Consider the following 22202-nt stretch of genomic DNA (forward strand, 5'->3'; position numbering starts at 1 on the left):
CGGGCCTTTTACCCTCGCACTCAAGACCTGGCTCTTTACTAGAGCTTTTAATCTATGTTAATTTTATTAATATTTGTACGAATGTATTTTTATCCTTTGCAATTTTATCTTGTAAATCGCCTAGAGCATCGTGGATGGAGGACGATTAATAAGTAATTAAATGATGATGATGATGATGATGATGATGATGATGTTTGTCTGATGGCATTGAATGTTTGCCATATATATGTTCATTGTAATCCACCCTGAGTCACCTTTGGGGTGAGAAGCGTGGAATATTAATACTGTAAATAAATAAAAATAAATTCCAGCCATGAAAGCCTTGGACAACACATCTTAAAAGGTCTTCCATATTTCTCCTACATTGTTGTGTGGTCTCGTTATTTCAGTAGTTGGGGGGCAAATGGATTGTCAACTGTTTCACATAGGGGTGGGTTGAAGAGATGGTCATGGGTTGATACCTCTTTCTTGACTATAACCCTCACTGGGCTGCTACCCCCACATTAGGAAATACCCCAAGATATAAGTAATGGATATAGGTCAATACATGTCTCTTATTTCATCTATATTGTCTCTAGCCTCTATTTTGCAGTGAGTAATCAACAGAGATATAGGAACAAAAATCCAAACACACATTTCAACAACACAGAAGATGTGTTTATTCAGATTATTGTATGATTTGCATTGAAAGCATGTACACATGATGATTTTCTCTGTTCTTGAAGCAGAATATCCATGTTGTGGATAGAGTTATATTATTGTGAAGAAGAAGGGACAATGGATCAGCAGTAGAAGTAAAAGTAGTAGTAGATGTTTTTCTCTGAGTCAATCACTTTTTGCCAAATCTGCAGAAAAATAAATGAATTTTCTGTTGAAATCTCCTGTACTAACATGAGGAATATATATGGTAACTGTAGGTAGGTGAATCATATCTCAGTACATATAAAATGTTTATTTTATAACAATGTATGTGATTGTTAACTAAATGATTCATTCAAGGTCTCTAGTAATAATCTAGGAAAATATATAGCATAACTGGTTTGGGAATGTAGCCTAAACCAGCTTTCTGCTAAAAGGAGGCAGTGTAGGTCCATCACCCAGCATACTGTACTACCTTGAGAGTTAAGATAAATGTAAATTGGGTTTGAAGGTAATAATAGGGATTTAATATGCTTTCAGCCCTGAAAGTCTCCTCCCAAAAGGAATCAGACATCTCCCTATATCTCTAAATGGGAGCCATGGTGACATAAAGGGTTAAACCCTTGTGCTGGCTGAACTGATGACCTGAATAGAACATTTAAAAACCTTTGAAGCTTCCAAAATGATATCTGCCTATGTTTTCAAACAAATCCAGTGCTTAGAAAAATCTCTTAAATTAAGTTTGTCTGTCACCTGGCTGAAGAAACTCCAGTGAAATATTCAGGTTAATGAGAATTCTACAATATTACATCAATAAAATGCTGGTTCGTAAGCCATAAAAAGTTATGGTTTACGGACTTTGCAGCAGAACGTTCTCTTTCTTTTTATGGGTTAGGAAATCTGTTCCTCACTTCATCAGGAGGAAGGGATTTATCAAAAGGGAAAATGATGAATCCAGCTAAATGTGTAATGTACCATTTAGCAACAATACGTACCATTTAGCTGCAATAAACTGAGTGAGGTTTACCTGAAAACACTTCCTAATTCAAAAATGAGCATAATCTGGCCTTAGGACCACATAACGACTCCCAGAATGATTATGTTTATGATGATGATGTTTTTTATAACCTGCTTTTTCTCTCCACAAGGAATCTCATAGCGACTTACAATTTAAAATATACAATTTTACGAGCATTAAAGGAGACTTAAATCTAACAATGGAATTTTACAAATCAGTTTTTGTTTCGTGTCAGGAGAGACTTGAGAAACTGCAAGTCGCTTCTGGTGTGAGAAAATTGGCCGTCTGCAAGGATATCAAAATCAGATGAACCCATAAAAACATATTCAGAGCTAAAAACCACAGCACCCTCTGACTTGATCTTAAAAGCGTTCTTTAAAAGCCTATCAGAATAAAAAGGGTTTAGCCTGCTGCTGGGTTACACCTCTGAGCTCCTGAACTTGCTGACCAAAACGTTGGCGGTTCAACTCCGGGGAGCATGGTGAGCTCCCACTGCTAGCTCCAGTTTCTGCCAACCTAGCAGTTCGAAAACATGCTAATGTGCGTAGATCAATAGGTACCACTCCAGCAGGAAGGTAACGGAACTCCATGCAGTCATGCCAGCCACATGATCTTGGAGATGTCTACGGACAATGCCGGCTCTTCGGCTTAGAAATGGAGATGAGCACCAACCCTCAGTCAGATACGACTGGACTTAATATCAGGGGAAAACCTGCCAGAAGGACAGGGAGGGGTGCATTTTGGCTTCCCTGTGAAGAAGGGAGTTCCAGAGTCAGAGGCATTTGCCACCGAGAAGGAAGGCCCGCTCTCTCATTCCCACCAACCAAGCTTGAGTGGGAGGTGGGACCGAGAGAGGGGCCTCTCCTGAAAGGAATCTCAGGACCTGGGTAGGTTTGCACAAGGAGATGGGGTCAGCCAAATAGCCTTGACCTGAACCATCTGACTATTGATTCCTGCAGCCCCTCTGCCCTTGGGTCCCCTTCACCACTTGCATCCCAAGACAAGGAACCTTGCTTTAATTAAATCTTGCCTCAGTAATTCAGTGCTAAAAAGCTATGCTGACTTCTTTCTCCCAACCACTGTGTGTGTCCTCACCACTTGTGTTTCTGTTCTTCTTCACCATTTTTTTGTTACAGTTTTTGTGTTATTTAGTGAAATGTTTAATTCATTGTTGCTATGTAAGTGTGTGTATTTGCTCCAGTAAGCATTCCAGCAGTCAAGTGGTTAATTGCAGAGAGCCCTGATTTATGGCTAGAAGGGCAAAGCATCAAGACTTTCCTTTGAGCTACGTAACAGGAAGATATGTCATAGACTGTGGAATGTGGGATGTGCGTTTGAATTCACTGATAACAGACACAAAAAGACTTCATGATTTGTTCTTTCCGAAGCAAGATGTGTCCGAGCAGTTCTGGCTGTTTACTTTGTAGATATGTGTAAATAAAGATCTATAGCCGCTGGGATCAGCAGATAAGATCAGCTATGCTGTCGTGTTTGTTAGTGCCACTTGGTAGTTACTAAGTGGTCTAATGGATGTGGAGGAGAGGTGAGACCTGCCTCATTCATCATTCAGGACGTTGGTTTCCTGACATATTTCTCAGTCCCCTTCCCACCCTCCTTCACTCTCAATGTCATATATTAGATTCAAACTACAGGAAATGAAATTCCACCTAAACATTAGAAACACTCCTGATGGTAAAGACCTGTTGGGCAGTGGAGCATGCTACCTGGAATGGTGGTGAAGTTTCCTCCTATGGAGGTTTATAAACCTAACAATGTCCTGGGTGGACATTGTAAGGAGTGCTTTGGTTGTGTCTCCCTGCATAGCACAATGGGGCTTGGACTGGATGGCCCTTGGAATCTCTTTCAACTTTATGTTTATGTTGATTTATCCAATAGACAGTAGACCTACTGAATAAATTGTTGAATTATGAATCAATATCTTCAATTGATTCACAATTCACCACAGCGAATCAATACACTGCAATGGCACAGTGGGTTAAACCACCAAGCTACAGAACTTCCTGACCAAAAGGTCAGCGGTTCAAATCTATGGATGGGGTGAGCTCCCATTGTCAGCCCCAGCTTCTGCCAATCTAGCAGGTTGAAAAATTGCAAATATGAGTAGATCGATAGGTACCGTTTCAGCAGGAAGATAATGGCACTCCATGCAGTCATGCCAGCCACATGACTTTGGAGGTGTCTACAGACAACACCAGCTGTTTGGCTTAGAAATGGAGATGAACACCAACCCCCAGAGTCAGACATGTCTAGACTTTAAAGTCAACCTTTAAACCTTTGCATTTTTACCTTTTTTACCTTCCAATTTATATATTTTTATTTCCATGTAGAAATAATATTTAGGCCTGTATTGTTATTCCTGGTAGTAGTAATAATAGTAATAGTGGTAGTACCCAATCTTTTTTTGTCTTAGTAAGGCCACAATCAGCACAGAACTTTGAAAACAATCCAATTTAGAACTAAACTTACAAATATTAAAGCAAATCCATTAAAATCAGATTAAACAAAGGAAAGGTGTTTAAAACTCTTAAAACATCATACAACAGCCCCTGCTTCATTCTTAAAAAACATTCAACTTTAAAAGTACTGTATATCTGAATTAAAACTCTTTAGCTTGATGTTAAAAGAAAATAAAAGATATCTTACGGTAAGCAACATAAGGTGTCTGGACCACAGTTCCCCATGGCTGGATAGGGTGTACCGCATTCAGGGTTAGAAGTACAAAATCCTTTAATTTGACTGCACTCCTCAGCATTAGATGCAACCGCCTCAGAACAGATACATCCTGGAGAGAGAAAACGTTTTAGGATTTCCCTTGCCTTTGGCTCATAGGACACTATATCTCCTGTGGAACAGAAAGCCATCTGCATCTACCTATAACAACAATGCCAACCTAGAAAGGGAAATTCTGAATGTCCACATGCTTCAAATACAGTGAATGGAATCCTATTCAAGAGTAGACCATTGAATAAAATTGTTGCATTGTAAATCAACAGATTGCTGGTGCAATTCGACATTTCTTCCATAATGGCAAACAACAACACAGTTGTTTTATTCATTCTGGTCCCACTTTCTTCCCAATAACGGGACTCAAGGGAATTATCTGAAAGTGTAATGAGTTTACATGTACATATGATGACAATAGGATTCTGGACATCTTTTTATGACTTTTCCAATAGTCCTGTAAGGATGGTGCCTATTATAACTTCCATTAATGTTATGTTACTGTTATTGTTTTAATTATATATGCTGTTGTCGTGTAGTTTTATCTGTTGATTGGGCTGGAACCTATACGGGTCCCCTCAAGGAGATGGAAGCCTATTATACATAAAGTTTTATTATATTATATTGTATTGATATTTTCCCTATATTCTGGATCTCCTAAATGTGGAGGTCATGTCCCATTCTTTTCTTTCTTTCTGTAGTATCAATGCATGCATCAGACTTGGAAATTAAGGCATTTAGTGATGTCATTTTATTTTTTATCCAATGCAGACCCCAACTAGAAGCTTCAGGTGATGCAGCAGTTTAAATTACTGAGCTGCTGAACTTGCTGACCAAAAAAATCAACGGTTTGAATCCAGGGAGCGGGGTGAGCTCCTGCTGTAAGCCCCAGCCCATGCCGACCTAGCAGTTTGAAAACATACAAATGTGAGTAGATCAATAGGTACCGCTCTGACAAGGTCATGCCAGTCACATGACCTTGGAGGTATCTACAGACAACACCGGCTCTTCGACTTAGAAATGGAGATAAGCACCAAACCTTAGAGTTGGACACAACTAGACTTAACATCAGGCGGAAACCTTTACCTTTTTAGATCCCATTTAGAGAAAAACTGTGGAATGAATTATGCAAATGATAATTAATAATTTAGTAAATGATTCAATGAGTCTATTGTCAAGAGTATGCTGACCCAGGAATCATATAGTAAGGGGTTACAATTTCAAAAAATTACCTTGGAGGCTAGATATGACCTGGGAGCCACATTGACTCCATTCCAAAATCTGTTGGGCCTCCCGTACAACTTTGTTGTATTTCTAGGAGTTTTCCTTCAATATTCTGCTTCTAATTTTGAGATATGCTTACCTGGAGAAGCCAACACAATCAACACAAAGACAGCAATGGGAAAATTTCCAAGCTGCATGACTTTAGATTGACTGGGATATAAAATCGAAACCAGACACCAAGACCAAGATAGAGTGCTATGAAGTCCTTATGTCATCCTAAAACTTGAAAGCACACCTATTTATATATCACTTAAAGGGCAGCTTTGTACATTAATATTCCTGATGTCCAACGTGTTATGGCTGAATCACCAGACATTTTGGTCCTCAATATTCCATGGTGTTCCAGGAAAGAGGTCAAGCAAGCATCATAAACTAATATCACTACATTTTATCAGTTTATAATCACTGGATTAGAAATGTTTTATTGTTCTAGTATATTTTCCTCCTGCTTGTCATATCTGTGATTCTGCTTTCTTCATTTTCAGTGCTTCCAAGACACACGGAGATTGGACCAGGAAAGCACCTCTGCAAGAAAACCAAGATTATGGCAACCAGACCGATTGATGACTGGCAAATAGAGGGAGAAAACTTGGAGGCAGTGACAAACTTTGTTTTTCTAGGCACGAAGATCACTGCAGCTGAAGATTACAGCCAGGAAATCTGAAGACATTGCCATAATCTTGGTTTTCTTGATGTTTAACTGCAACCCAGCTTTTGCACTTTCTTCTTTCACCTTGAGGATAAGGCTCCTCAGTTCCTCCTCAATTTCAGCCATCAGAGTGGTATTATCTGCATACCTAAGGTTGTTAATGTTTCTTCCAGCAATTTTAACTCCGGCCTTGGATTCCTCAAGCCCCACACATCGCATGATGTGTTCTGTATACAAGTTGAATAGGGAGGGTGAGAGGATGCAGCCCTGCCGCACTCCTTTCCCAATTTTGAACCAGTCTGTTGTTCCGTGGTCTGTTCTTACTGTGGCTACTTGGTATTTATACAGATTTCTCAGGAGACAGACAAAGTGACTTAGTATCCCCATACCACCACGAACATACCACAATTTATGATCCACACAGTCAAAGGCTTTAAAATAGTCAAATAAGGCAGAAATAGATGCTTGTGGCTACTCTGGTTTAGTCTAAAAATCCAGGTTTGCTCCAGGTTAAAAAAAAAAACTTGAGGAGGCATGGCCCTTCTTGGAAGGTCTGCATCTTCCTATGTGGACCTATGGGGATTGGCTCTCGAGATTGCCATCCATGATCTCGAGGGTCAATCTCCAGAACCTACTGATGCCTGTCTCCATTTGCATTCTTAAACTTTCTCCCCTTTCCTGCATGTTTCTTAATAGTGATTCGTTTGAACGAATCTAACGAATTACTAAAGACTTATGGGACTAAAGATCATTTTGCACAGCTCTAGTATCTAGTCACAACCCGCTGAAATTGTGGCATTCTTGGCTGGCCATTTGACTGCCAACTTGCTAGAAATTTGCATTTCAAATGCCAGTTTATAGTGGATTTTAGACCTTTGTGGAAGCAACTTCAGAGGAAGGTCAGTCAGTAACACCTTCTCCAGGAATTCTGCTAAATGTGCTTATTGCTTTGAGATTGTCATACACTGGGATAGAGGCAGAACTGACAAAAGACAACATTAAGTTGATATTTTATTTTTTCCTAGTTCACGCTAAGGACTTTGAATGGCTGGGCTTCTCTACATAGATCAGACTCCCATGATAATTTAGTCTCATGTTCTCATTTTAGAATGTGCAGTCCACCATCCACATATTTTCCCCATCTTTAATGCCTTGTGAAGGAGGCATGGGGCAGATATAGATGAGGGCAGCCAGGCTGTGGTGCAGGCACAGCTGTTGAGCAACTGCAATAAATCAGTCTGACCATGATGTCATGAGTTCGAGGCCAGCCTGTGGCAGGGTGAGCACCCATCAATTAAAAATAAAAAATAGCCCCTGCTTGTTGCTGACCTAGCAACCTGAAAGATAGTTGCATCTATCAAGTAGGAAATAAGGCACCACTTATTTAAAAAGTGGGGAGGCAAGCTTAACTAATTTACGACCTGGAATGAGGAAGTGCCGTCAGAGTGGATGATGAAGCAGCTGCTCCCCCTGTGGCCAGAATTGAACATCCCCTCAGGAGAAGGTTAAATTGCCTCTGCGTCTGTTTGTCTCCGTCTCTGTTTGATGTGTTTATGGGCATTGAATGTTTGCCCTATGTGTGTATAATGTGATCCGCCCTGAGTCCCCTTCGGGGTGAGAAGGGCGGAATATAAATACTGTAAATAAATAAATAAATAAATAATCTGCAGCTCCAGGAGGATGTCAAGGAGAGGTCATGCATAATGACATTTCAATGTGAGAAATACATCTAAAGTAACCAGTAGGGACCTATTTCACTTGACAGGCCTACAAGGTACATGGATAACCAACTAACTATATCAAGTTCTTGGGACTCATTTATTTTCATATAGTTAATTTCACTGTTTTCTTGGTGCACATTTTCAGAGTTAGTCTGTGCTGACTCCATGAACTCACCAGGCAGGAAACCAAAATGCAGTTGGGCATTGTACAAAGATGCTTCATATCCAGTAAGGCAGGGGTCCCCAAACTTTTTAAACAGGGGGCCAGTTCATGATCCTTCATACTGTTGGAGGGCCAGACTATAGCTGGCCACTGAGCAATAACAACAACAACAACAACAACAACAACAACAACAACAGCAACAATAACAACAATAACAACAACAACAACAACAACAATAAAAAAGAAGGTTGGAAGGGACCTTTTGGGCCATTGAGTCCAATCCCCTTCTACCTTTGTGCACTGAAAGCACAAGCAAAGCACCCCTGACAGATGGCCACCCAGCCTCAATGTTAATAATAATAATAATAATAATAATAATAATAATAATAATAATAATAATATGGAGGAGGGTTGGAAGAGACCCCTTGGGCCATTTAGTCCATCCCCCTTCAGCCTTTGTGTACTAAACACACAAGTAAAGCACCCCTGACAGATGGCCACCCAGCCTCAATGATAATAATAATAATAATAATAATAATAATAATAATAATAATAATAATAATAATAAAGAGGGTTGGAAGAGACCCCTTGGGCCATTTAGTCCAACCCCCTTCTGCCTTTGTGTACCAAAAGCACAAACAAAGCACCCCTGACAGATGGCCACCCAGCTTCAATGTTAATAATAATAATAATAATAATAATAATTAAAAAAGAGGGTTGGAAGAGACCCCTTGGGCCATTTAGTCCAACCCCCTTCTGCCTTTGTGCACCAAAAGCACAAGCAAAGCACCCCTGACAGATGGCCACGCAGCCTCAATGTTAATGATGATGATGATGATGATGATGATGATGATGATGATGGTTGGAAGAGAAGAAGAGACCCCTTGGGTCATTTAGCCCAACCCCCTTCTGCCCTTGTGACATGGGGGCCGGATAAATGGCTTTGATGGGCCACATCCGGCCCCCGGGCCTTAGTTTGGGGACCCCTGCAGTAAGGCCTAGGACACAGAGCAATGGATTTGAACTACAGGAAAAGAGATTCCACCTAAATGATCATAGAAATTTTCTTTTTGGTAATAGCTGTCCAACTGTGGCAGATGCCCTCTCGATCTTGGGCCAACCAACCCATGTCCCTGGTCTGGGCAGGGACCCCCTGGGACCACCAGACAGGAAAAGGACTGGCCCTCTCTGCCTGAAGTGGAGGCATTGGATGTGACAGAGATCCTTGGACGGGTGCCTGTCTCTCCTTCAGTGCCCCCCTTTTGTGGAAGCCCCCAACGACGTCGCTGCCTCTCCCTGTCAAAGAGGCAAGCACCAAAGATGGCGGCTGGCCTTGGGGACGCCATCGGTGAGCTCATGCCTTCTTCTCCAAACCCCAAAAAGCTTCAGCACAGGCGTGCGGGTCACCCCGACTGGAGACAGAAATGCTGCCATGATATGCGCCGGACTTCTGGTGAGAAGCCAGAACAAATTATTTTTCTAGCAGAGGGAGTTCCTGGCGCTTTGCAGAGTGCTGGATTGGCAGCGGGCCAAGATGGTCTGACAACAGACTCTGGAGAACCTGAAGCCCCAGACATGGACAAATATACAATGATGGGAACCGGTAAACCTCCAAATCGTAGGTCTCAGAGACGTGGCTGTCATCAAAAGAAATTTAAGACTAGAATCTTCTGGGGAGTAGGATTCGGTAACCGGACAAGACCTGCAACTACTACCTTCTCCCACAAATTGGCCAATGTTCCGCCAAGTGGTTCTAGATCTGTTAATATGGAGAAGGGAGCACTCCCCCAAAACACTAGTACCTGGGATTTGAGTATTAGAACTGTGGACATAAAAGAGAGAGTGACCTCCCAGTGTGGTGGAGTTAAGAACTTATCCCAACACTCTCGAGGGAACCTAGACTTGACGTCCCCTAGATCACCCCCCACCCACAATGCTGGCCGGGTGTTCTGGCCTTTACACCTGCCCCTCATTACTCTGAGGGCTCTATTTATGACCACTTGGTAATTGGCCATGCCCCATCTCCTTTTCAGGGGGCCAGTCGAACATTGGGCACTTAGCTTCTGCTGTACAGCCCCCCAAGAGAAGTAGGTCTGTGTATGGGAATTCCTACGATCTCTGGGAGGGGGAGATATGACGGTAGGCTCAGGCCGAATATTAGAGGGAGGCTGAGTCGACGGAAGACTCGGCCCCCCTCTGACCTGCGGCCTATCCCCAAGTGCACCTATGAGAGGCGACCAGTTTCCTCCCCTCCTACCCTGGTGTTGGTGAATGCTAGGTCCATAAGGAATAAAACTGCTACTATCAGAGATTTTCTTACTGACCAGGGAGCTGACCTAGTGTGTATCACTGAAACCTGGATCCAAGAGGGGGACGAGATCCTACTCCAGGAAATAACATCTCCAGGTTATGTAATCACCCACCAGATGCGGAGTGGGAGGCGGGGGGGGGGGGTGGCTATGCTCTCCCGAGAAAGCTTTTCTCTTAGGGCAGTTCCTGTTGTGGACATCTCTGGCACTGAATGTGTTGGTCTGGTGTGGGATTCCCCTGAGAGCCTGGCCTTTCTGCTGGTGTACCGTGCGCCTAGTGCACCAGCAGACAGCCTATCCCAGCTGCTCGAGACTGTGTCGGAGTGGTCCTTGAGGTTCCCCAGACTTGTTGTCCTGGGGGACTTCAATGTCCACGCTGATACAGACTCTTGCTCAGCAGCGGCTATGGACCTAGTGTCTACCATGGAGACACTAGGACTCTTGCTCTGCAGTACTGGGCCCACGCATCAAGCAGGACACACGCTAGACTTGATCTTCAGCACAGGAATTCAAGTGACCCAAGCCTCTATTTTAGAGGTTCCATGGTCGGATCACTGTGCCCTGAGAGTCAGGCTGGAGCATGCCTACCCACCTGGCAAGGGCGCCGAGCCGATTTGGGCTCGCCCAAGAAGACTTATGGAACCTAGTAGGTTCCAGAATGCTCTGAAGGATCTGGAGCCTGTCAGCGACTCAATCGATGTGCAGGTGGACACGTGGAACATCAGGCTGTCCAATGCACTCGACGAGATCACCCCTAGATGCCCTCTCCAACCCCGCCGAAATCGGTCTCCTTGGTTCACCAAGGAACTTCGATCGATGAAGCGGGAAAAGAGACGGCTAGAGGGCATGTGGCGAGAACTTCATGACAGAGCTTCGAGATCAGCTTACAGGGCATTTATGGAGTCCTATGAGCATGCTACCATCGAAGCAAAGCGAGTATACTATGCCTCTTTGATAGAGTCCGCCAGCTCACGCCCGGCAAAATTGTTCAAAATAATTAGATCTCTAACGACGGTTCCTACCAACCCAAAAAGTGATGATCAGGCCCCTTCAGCCGAGGCTTTTCAAAGCTATTTTGCTGACAAGATCTCACTACTACGCCGGGACCTCCCCGCCACAACTGATACAATGAGAGAACTTGAGACTCCGTGGCCACTTGCTGGGCCCACCCTCGAGCAGTTCATCCCACTGGATGCAGAGGCTCTCGATAGGCTCATAGCTGCAGCTAGACCGACCACTTGCTCCCTCGACCCGTGTCCCTCTTGGTTGGTAAAATCCTGCTTGGAGGGATTACATGACCTGCTGCTGAAGATAATAAACAGCTCCCTTGAGCAAGGAGTCTTTCCAGAGGGATTAAAAGAGGCAGTGGTCTCTCCTCTGCTGACAAAACCAGATTTAGATCGTTTGGTTCCCTCCAGCTACCGCCCAGTTTCGAATCTTTCATTTCTGGGCAAGGTGATTGAGAGGGCAGTAGCGGTGCAGCTGCAGCAGTTCCTAGACGACACAGCCAGACTAGATCCTTTCCAGTCTGGCTTCCGTGCGGGGCATGGGACAGAGACTGTATTGGTTTCCATCACAGATCATCTCCGATGCCAGCTTGACCGGGGCTGGTCGGTGTTGCTTGTGTTATTGGATCTCACAGCAGCATTTGACACAGTCGATCACAATCTTCTGACCCACCGCCTTGCCGTTGCTGGAGTTAGGGGGACAGCTTTAAATTGGCTGGCCTCCTTTCTTCACAACCGTGGACAGCGAGTAGAGAGGGGAGGCCTGGTCTCTGAGAGGTCCCCTCTACATTGTGGGGTTCCTCAGGGGACCATTCTCTCCCCTCTGTTGTTTAACATCTATATGCAACCACTTGCTCAGCTGGTCCGAGATTTCGGGCTCGAGTGTTATCAATATGCTGACGACACTTAGCTTTTGTTAAAGATGGAAGGCCAACCGGAGTCTGTACCTGACAGTTTTCACCAGTGCCTCGAGGCCATTATTGGATGGTTGCGTTCCAGTAGGTTGAGGGTGAATCCAGCAAAGACGGAGATCCTATGGCTGGGCCGACCGGGCAGTGGGGATATCCAGTTGCCAACCCTGGATGGCGAAGTGCTACGCCCGTCTTCACTAGTAAAGAGTCTGGGAGTCCTCTTGGACCTTTCATTGACGATGGTGGCTCAGGTCTCCGCCGTTACCAAAACTGCCTTTTTTCATCTTCGGCAGGCTAGACAGCTAGCCCCCTATCTATCTAGGGACAACCTGGCTACAGTGATCCAGGCTACAGTCATCTCGAGACTGGATTACTGTAATTCCCTTTACATTGGCCTTCCTGTGTCGGTGATCCGGAAGCTCAAATCGGTGCAAAATGCAGCTGCCCGGCTCCTTGCAGGAGTCCCGATAAGATGCCACATAACACCAATCTTACGGCAGCTGCACTGGTTACCAATTGAGCACCGGATCACTTTCAAAGTGATGGTGCTTACCTTCAAGGCCTTACATGGTCCAGGGCCGATGTACCTGAGGGACCGCCTCACCCCCTACAAACCCCAGAGATCCCTCCGTTCTGAGGACCAAGACCTGCTGGAAGTCCCCAGTTTTAAGACCTTGTGTCTAACTGCAACTTAGACGCAGAGCCTTTTCAGTAGTGGCGCCATCTCTGTGGAACACCTTGCCACCTGAAGTTCGTGCCTTGCGGGACTTTTTGGCCTTCCGCAGGGCATGTAAGACACACCTGTTTCGGCAGGCTTTTGAGGTGCTTTTAGGATGTTTTTAAGATGTTTTTTTTTAAAAAAAGATGTTTTTAAAATGTTTTTTAAATTGTTGATTTTAGCCGGTTCTTGTAAGCCGCTCCGAGCCCTAGGGGAGTGGCAGCATATAAGTTTGAAAAATAAATAAATAAAATAAATAAATATGCAATGGAGTCTTCTTCATTGGAGGTTTTTTAAACAGAGGCTGGATGTTGAGAAGGCTTTGATTGTGTTGTCTTCCATGGCAGAAGGATTGGACTGGATGACCCTTGAGATCTCTTCCAGCTCTCACATTCCCTCTGTGTTCAGCAAACCTTTGCAATTTATACCTTAATCAATCCAAAATGGGGTGGTATGGTATGTTCACAAAATAGCATTTTCAGCACAGGAAGGAATATTTCTGTCCAGAATTCTTGCATTGTGTTGTCTTTTGATTTGGTCTTTTATTTTAAAATTGTTTTTAAATGTTTTATTTTTTGTAGCTATGTTAACCCGAAATTGGTAAAATAGGTTTTACAGATGCTTTAGTTTCTTCTTTGATCATATATTTTATATAAATTGTTCTGAGTTCCAGTACAGACTGTATAGGAAAGAAGAAAGGAAGGAAGGGAGGGAGGGAGGAGGGAGGGAGGGAGGGAGGGAAGAAGGAAGGAAGGAAGGAAGGATTAGTTAGCATAACAGTGATTCTATGTTATAGGAGTCAATGGCAGAAAACTTTCTCAGAATGGTACACAATAGACATGTCAAAACTGTTATGGACACCAGATCATAAGAACATAAATTCTCTCACAGCAACATAAATAAGGAAATAGAAATACCAGATATATTTAACAGATAAATATTTATGTTTATTCAGATTGTTCTACATTTTTAAGAGTAAAGGTAAGCAAACAATCGAGGCTCTCTTTGTCTTTATACCATTGTAACATTTTGTGGGAAAAGACTGTGAATTAATCTGGAATCTGTTGTGATCATTATTGCTTCAGGACCGCTTCCTGCAAAAAACCACACACACACACAAATGGGGATTTGAGAAACTGAATACATGGTTATTTTGAACTAAAAAGATATTAATGGGAAAAATAAAATCTTACAGACAGCATATTCTTCCAGTGCCACATGTTCCCACTGGGTCGCCGTGAAGGCATGTAGGTGCCTCAATACAATATGCATTTGGGTTTTTACATATAGAATCAGCATATATATCATAATAAGCAAGCCCTAGAGAGAAAGAGAAAATTAATTATTATTTCCTTCCTTCCGGCCCATAAGACACCATAAGAATGGGTTGTTTCTTGCATCTTCTGTAATACAGAATGTCATTTACTAACTGTGAGAACAATACCTTTTGAATATTCAAATGCTTAAAATACAGTGACCTGAACCCAATTGGTCAGTTAACTTAAAGAACATTTAATTGCTTGTTAAATGGTGAGTCAACACATAGCTTATCCCGTACACATATCAGTACATGTCCCCAAACTTTTCTTTATGCACTAATAATTGTAAAACAATTTCTATTAAATAAGCTTACCGCTATGAGTCTCTTTTGTAGTGAGAAAAAACAGGGTACAAATAACAACAACAACAACAACAACAACAACAACAACAACAACAACAACATCAGCAATATAGACATTGCAAATAGCATTATTGCCACATCACTGGCCCATATCCGATCGGCAGTCCTAACTAGAATAAACCATGGAATTAGTGCTGATTCATCATTTAGCAATTGATTCAATGAGTCTACTCCCATTGGCACTACCAAAAGGTATCCTTCAAATTGGGAAAAGCTAGAGGAGAAGGAGAAAAATTCTTTTGATCACCTGATGTGACTCAAATTATATGCCATCCTTGATTTCATTACCATTCAGGTTTTTCTTTAGTGTTCTGGTTTCAATTGTGGTGCATGTCTTACCTGGAGAACACAAGAGCATTAAGGCAAGGAAAGCAATGGAAATTGTTCTAAGTTTCATAACTCAGATTTGACAAAGATATCAAGTAAAAGACCAAAGCCAAGATTAGAGGCTAACAAATTTCTCTGCGATTCACCCATCTGGAGGGAAATCCATATATAGGGCCCTGTGCATTGATGTTCTTGATGTCATTCACATAATGGTGGAAACACTGGGTTCCTTGCTGCTCAACAACATGTGATGTTCTAGAAAATAAGTCAAGCACTGTCAGTAGATGTGAAGATATTCAGGGTTCAATGGACTGGAAAGAATATTTTATTGGTTTTTATATTTTCCATTAATTCATCATACAATGCCCTCTGCTTTCCTCTGTGGCAGTGTCTGGATATAACACCACTGAAATCTGATAAATATGTCAGTTGTTTTGAAATATTTGGATTCCTTTGATTTATGTATCTGGATTCTTTCCTTTTTTCAAAATATTTTTTATTGTCAGAATAAGATAGTATTTAATAAAATAGAATAGTAAAAATGTTTAAAAATGCATATAAAGGAAGAGTGGAAAAGGAAAAAAAAGAAAACAAAAAAAGAAAAAGAAAAAAAGAATTAACTACCAATCTTCTCCGTGGGTATTCCTCTTTGTCTTGTTCTCTAGTTTTGCATTATTGCTATTCCCTCTTCATGTCTCATCTTCTAGGGGACATGTTTTACTTCAATATGTAATTTCTTCTAACCAATTTATTTTTTCTTGTTTCATAAAATGTATCATTGAAGACCAAACTGTGATTTTTTTTCTGTGTGTCTTGAGTAATTGCCTGTGTTAGTATGTCCGTTATACATAGTTTATCAGATACCTATATAATAGGTATAAGCGAAATCGTCGGATCCTTCGTAAATTGGATTAAAATCGTATATAATCCGATTTGTGAACGGGGTTCCAACGCGAATTATCACATTGGATCTAACCCATGATTGCAAAGAGTTCTAGCCAAATGTTTTAAATGGCTTCAAAATTTGATTGGAAATATTCTCAAGGGGTTATTCTTCAAGAAAACATGGAGTGCCAGCCAAAGAAGATACCAAGAGGTACATTATGTCATTTGAAAAAGAACTAGAGGTCTTAGTAAACTACAAACTTGATATGAATCAACAGTATGCTTGGAGAGGACAAAAAGTTGATGCAATTTTTACTATCTCAATAGAAATATGGGTTCCAAATCAAAGGAAGTAATCATTCCACTCTGTTCTGATTTAGTCAGAATTTGGAAGGCAGGAAGAAAGGAAGGTGGGTATTCAAACCTTGCCTTGTGATATATTACATTTACCGTGAAATGGATGGTGACATGGTAACCATGTATAAGTTTTTGAAAGGATGTCCTATTGAAGATGGAGCCAAGCTGTTTTCTGGTTTTGAAGAGACTTGGACACAGATGGGTTCAAACTGAAGATACAGAGATTCATTCTGAAAATTAAGAAAAAACTTGAAGATGGAGTCAGCTTGTTTTCTGCTTTCCAAAGACTGAGACAATGAGCAATGGATTCAAATTGCATTAAAAGGAATTCCACTTAATCAGTAGGAGAAACGTCTTGAAGGTAAGAGCTGTTTGACAGTGGACTTTGCAGTTCTGGAGTGTGATGCTATCAGCTTCTTTCGAAGCTCACCTAGGACAGAAAGGAATAATTCAATCCCTGTGACTTTTAGAACCTTGATGTTGTTCATGTATCAATTGAGATGGGCTATTCAAATCAGTTTATCAGTTTTAACCTGGCACTGACAAAGAAGAAAGCAGAATCACAGATATGACAAATACGAGGAAAATATGTTGGGAAAATAAAACATTTCTAATCCAGTGATTATAAACTGATAAAAAGTAGTGATATTAGTTTATGATGCTTGCTTAACCTCTTTCCTGGAACACCATGGAATATTGAGGATCAAAATGTCTGGTGATTCAGCCATAACACGTTGGACATCAGTAATATTAATGTACAAAGCTACCCTTTAAGTGATATATAAATAAGTGTGCATTCAGGTTTTAGGGTGACACAGGAACGTCATAGCACTCTATCTTGGTCTTGGTGTCTGGTTTCAATTTTATATCCCAGTCAATCTAAAGTCATGCAGCTTAGAAATCTTCCCATTGCTCTCCTTGTGTTGATGGTCTTGTTTTCTCCAGGTAAGCATATCTCAAAATTAGAAGCAGAATATTGAAGGAAAACTAGAAATACAACAAAGCGGTGCGGGAGGCCCAACAGATTTTGGAATGGAGTCAAAATGGCTCCCATGTCATATCTAGCCTCCAAGGTAATTTTTTTCCTCTTCTAATCCCTTACTATATGATTCCTGGGTCAGTACTACGACCGGCATGACTTGATGGAACACCGTTGCCTTCCTGTTAGAGTGGTACCTATTGATCTACTCACATTTGCATGTTTCTGAACTCCTAGGTCGGCATAAGCTGGGGCTAACAGCAGGAGCTCACCCCACTCCCTGGATTCAAACCTCTGAACTTTCGGTCAGCAAGTTCAGCAGTCAGTGGTTTAACCTGCTGCCTCACCTAGGGCTTCTAGTTGGGGTCTACATTGGATAAAATATAAAATGACCTCACAAAATGCCTTAATTTCCAACTCTGGTGCATGCATTGATACTACAGAAAGAAAGAAAAGAATGGGACATGTCCTCCATGTTTAGGAGATCCAAAATATAGGGAAAATAATAATACAATATAATAAAACTTTATTTATAACTCGCTTCCATCTCCCTGAGGGACTCGGACTGGTTCAAGCCCAATCAACAGATAAAACAATACGATGACAGCACATATAATTAAAACAATAACAGTAAAATAACATTTATAGAACACATCAGCAAGCATCAGGACTAAATGGTAGGGCTAATAGGAGAAAAACAGGCATAATAGAGCTCAAATCCAGCAACGTGAAATGGAAGTAGTGGAATCCATCTATCTCCACCACTGACTGGTGCTTCTGGCAAATCCTTTGAACATATATTCCTTTTCATTTCTCATTTCTCATGTTCATCATGGAAGTGATAATAGGCATCATCCTTACAGCACTATTGGAAAAGTCATAAAAGATTACCAGAATCCTATTGTCATCATATGTCCATGTAAACTCATTACACTTTCAGATAATTCCCTTGAGTCCTGTTAATGGGAGAAAGGTGGGACCAGAATGAATAAAACAATTGTGTTGTTTTGCCATTATGGAAGAAATGTCAAATTGCACCAGCTATCTGTTGATTTACAATTCAGCAATTTTATTCAATGGTCTTGTTTATTCTTGTTGTGACTGACCAATAGGATTCCGGTCATTGTATTTAAAGCATCTTGACATTCAGAATTTCTCTTTCTAGGTTGGCATTGTTGTTATAGGTAGATGCAGATGGCTTTCTGTTCCACAGGAGATATAGTGTCCTATGAGCCAAATGCAAGGGAAATCCTAAAATGTTTTCTCTCTCCAGGATGTATCTGTTTTGAGGCGGTTGCAGCTAATGCTGAGGAGTGCAGTCAAATTAAAGGATTTTGTACTTCTGACTCTGAATGCGGTACACCCTATCCTGCCATGGGAAACTGTGGTCCAGACACCCTATGTTGCTTACCGTAAGATATCTTTTATTTTCTTTTAACATCAAGCTACCTTCCTGCCGAAGCAGTACCTATCAATCTGCTCATATTTGCCTGTTTTCGACCTGCTAGGTTGGCAGAAGCTGGGGCTGACAATGGGAGCTCACCCTGTCTGCAGATTTGAACCACCAACCTTCTGCTCAGCAAGTAGTACAGCTTACCAGTTTAACTCGCTGCACCACTGCAGCGTATTGATTTGCTGTGGTGAATTGTGAATCAATTGAAGGTATTGATTCACAATTCAACAATTTATTCAGTAGGTCTACTGTCAATTGGATAAATCAACATAATCATAAAGTTGAAAGAGATTTATTTATTTATTTATTTGCAGCATTTATATTCCGCCCTTCTCACCCCGAAGGGGACTCAGGGCGGATCACATTACACATACAGGCAAACATTCAATGCCTTTTAACACAGAACAAAGACAAGACAAACATAGGCTCCGAGCGGGCCTCGAACTCATGACCTCCTGGTCAGAGTGATTCATTGCAGTTAATTGCAGCTGGCTTGCTCTCCCGCCTGCGCCACAGCCCGAGATTCCAAGGGCCATCCAGTCCAAGCCCCATTGTGCTATGTAGAGAGACACAACCAGGGCACTCCTGACAATGTCCACCCAGCCTTTGTTTATAAAACTTCATAGGAGGAAATTTCACCACCATTCCAGGTAGCATGCTCCACTGCCCACAAGGTCTTTACCTTCGGGAATGTTCTTCCTAATGTTTAGGTGGAATTTCTTTTCCTGTAGTTTGAATCTAATATATGGCATTGAGAGTGAAGGAGGGTGGGAAGGGGGCTGAGAAAAAGTGGTGAAGAAGAACAGAAACACAAGTGGTGAGGACACACACAGTGCTCGGGAGGAAGAAGTCAACACAGCTTCATACCACTGAAATACCAAGGCAAGATTTAATTAAAGCAGGGTTCCTTGTCTTGGGATGCAAGTGGTGAAGGGGACCCAAGCGCAGAGGAGCTGCAGGAATCAATAATCAGATGGTTCAGGTCAAGGCTATTTGGCTGACCCCATCTCCTTGTGCAAACCTACCCAGGTCCTGAGATTCCTTTCAGGAGAGGCCCCTCTCTTGGTCCCACCTCCCACTCAAGCTTGGTTGGTGGGAATGAGAGAGCAGGCCTTCCTTCTCGGTGGCAAATGCCCCTGGCTCTGGAACTCCCCTCTTCACAGGTAAGCCAAAATGCACCTTTCCCGTCCTTCTGGCAGCAGGTAGGTAAAGTGAAAGGTTTTCCCCTGACATTAAAGCCAGTTATGTCCATCTCTGGGGGTTGGTGCTCATCTTCATTTCTAAGCTGAAGAGCCGACGTTGTCTGTAGACACCTCCAAGGTCATGTGGCCGGCATGACTGCATGGAGCGCCATTACCTTCCCACCAGAGCGGTACCTATTGATCTGCTCACATTTGCATGTTTTCGAACTACTAGGTTGGCAGAAACTGCAGCTAACAGTGGGAGCTCATCACGCTCCCCAGAGTCGAACTGCCAGTGTTTCGGTCAGCAAGTTCAGAAGCACAGCAGTGTAACCCAGCAGTAGGCTAAACCCTTTTTATTCAGACAGGCTTTTAAAGAAGAAGGCTTTTAAGATCACGTCAGAGGGTGCTGTGGTTTTTAGCTCTGAATATGTTTTTATGGATTTATCTGATTTTGACATCCTTGCAGACAGCCAATTCTCTCACACCAGAAGCGACTTGCAGTTTCTCAAGTCTCTCCTGACACGAAACAAAAACTGATTTAAAAAATCCCATTGTTATATTTAAGTCTCTTTTAATGCTTGTAAAATTGTATATTTTAAATTGTAAGTCGCTATGAGATACCTTGTGGAGAGAAAAAGCAGCCTATAAAAAACATCATCATCATAAACATCATAATAATTCTGGAAGTCGTTATGTGGTGCAAACAGATTATGCTCACTCTTGAATTAGGAAGTGTTTTCAGGTAAACCTCACTCAGTTTATTGTAGCTAAATGGTACATATTATAGCTAATGGGACATTTTTCCCTTTTGATAAATCCCTTCCTCCTGATGAAGTGAGGAACAGACTTCCTAACCCATAAAAAGTTCATAAATCATAACTTATTATGGTTTATGAACCAACATTTTATTGATGTAATATTGTAGAATTCTCATTAACCTGAATATTTCAGCCAGGGGACAGACAAACTTAATTTAAGAGATTTTTCTAAGCATGGGATTGTTTAAAAACATAGACAGATATCATTTTGGAAGTTTCAAAGGATTTTAAAAGTTCTTTTCAGTGTGGAACAGAACTAAAGAACTGTTCCATTAATCATCATCATCATAATCATTGACAAAATCACGATCTGTCAACTGCAAAAGGCCACCTTACTGGGATCTGTATTCTTATCAAATAAACATTTTATATATACTGAGATATGACCCGTCTATCAACAGTTAGTATATGTATTCCTTATATTAGTACAGGAGATTTCAACAGAAAATCCATTATCTTTCTGCAGATTTGGTAAAAAGTGATTGACTCAGGGAGAAACATCTTGCCTTACCAATGCTTTGACTGCTGATCCATTGTCCCGTCTTCTTCACAATATTATGTTGCCATGGTATGGAGATTCTGCTTCAAGAACAGAAAGAATGATCATGTGTACATGCTTTCAATGCAAATCATACAATAATCTAAATAAACACATCTTCTGTGTTGTTGGAGTGTGTGTTTGGTTTTCTGTTCCTATATCTCTGTTGAGAACTTTTGGACTGGACTATTGACTATGCCTATTGGATTATCCCTGCATGGTTTGATGTTTGACTCTACTTTGGCTTTGACTCCGGATTGACTGACAATGAGCATAGTGAGTAGCTGTTTATAATAAGAAACTCTGTTCAGGGTTGCGACAGAACCTGCACCTTCAGGGGGAGTGTGACCCCATCCAGCACAGGCTGTAACCCTATACCTTGTTTGGTTTTGCGACTGACCTCTGTCTCGTCTGGATTCAACTTCAGTTTGTTCACCCTCATCCATCTTGACGCAGCCAGGCACTAGTTCAGGACCTAAACAGCCTCCTTAGTAGCTGGTGAAAAGGAGTAGTAGAGTTGGACGTCATCTGCGTACAGATGACACGGAACTCCAAAACTCCAGATGATCTCACACAACGACTTCACATAGATGTTAAACAACATGGGGGACAGTACTGAGCCCTGCGGGACACCACATGACAATGGCTGTGGAGCCGAGCAGTAACCTCCAACATTGACTTCTGGGCACGATCCTCAAGAAGGACTGGAACCAATGCAGCACAGTAGCCTTAAGGCCCATTCCTATGAGGCATCCCAGAAGGATTCCATAGTCTACAGTATCGAAGGCCGCTGAAAGGTCAAGGAGAACCAACAGTGGC

General features: G+C 42.0%; 2 long non-coding RNA genes across 2 annotated transcripts; one reads left to right on the plus strand and one right to left on the minus strand.

The window, feature by feature from the left end:
- Nucleotides 1-635: 635 nt before the first annotated feature.
- Nucleotides 636-5923, minus strand: LOC134295523 (uncharacterized). Its single transcript, XR_010002131.1, has 3 exons — nt 5763-5923; nt 4322-4460; nt 636-845 (listed from the first exon to the last, which is right to left on the minus strand). It is a non-coding gene; the product is annotated as an uncharacterized LOC134295523 (long non-coding RNA).
- An 11317-nt stretch (nt 5924-17240) lies between these two features.
- LOC134296045 (uncharacterized) lies at nt 17241-21620 on the plus strand. The gene is made up of 3 exons (XR_010002611.1): nt 17241-17356; nt 18664-18802; nt 21312-21620. It is a non-coding gene; the product is annotated as an uncharacterized LOC134296045 (long non-coding RNA).
- The last annotated feature ends 582 nt before the right edge of the window (nt 21621-22202 follow it).

The sequence above is a fragment of the Anolis carolinensis genome, chromosome 1 (genome assembly GCF_035594765.1).
Source record: "Anolis carolinensis isolate JA03-04 chromosome 1, rAnoCar3.1.pri, whole genome shotgun sequence".
Taxonomy (NCBI): Eukaryota; Metazoa; Chordata; class Lepidosauria; order Squamata; family Dactyloidae; genus Anolis; species Anolis carolinensis.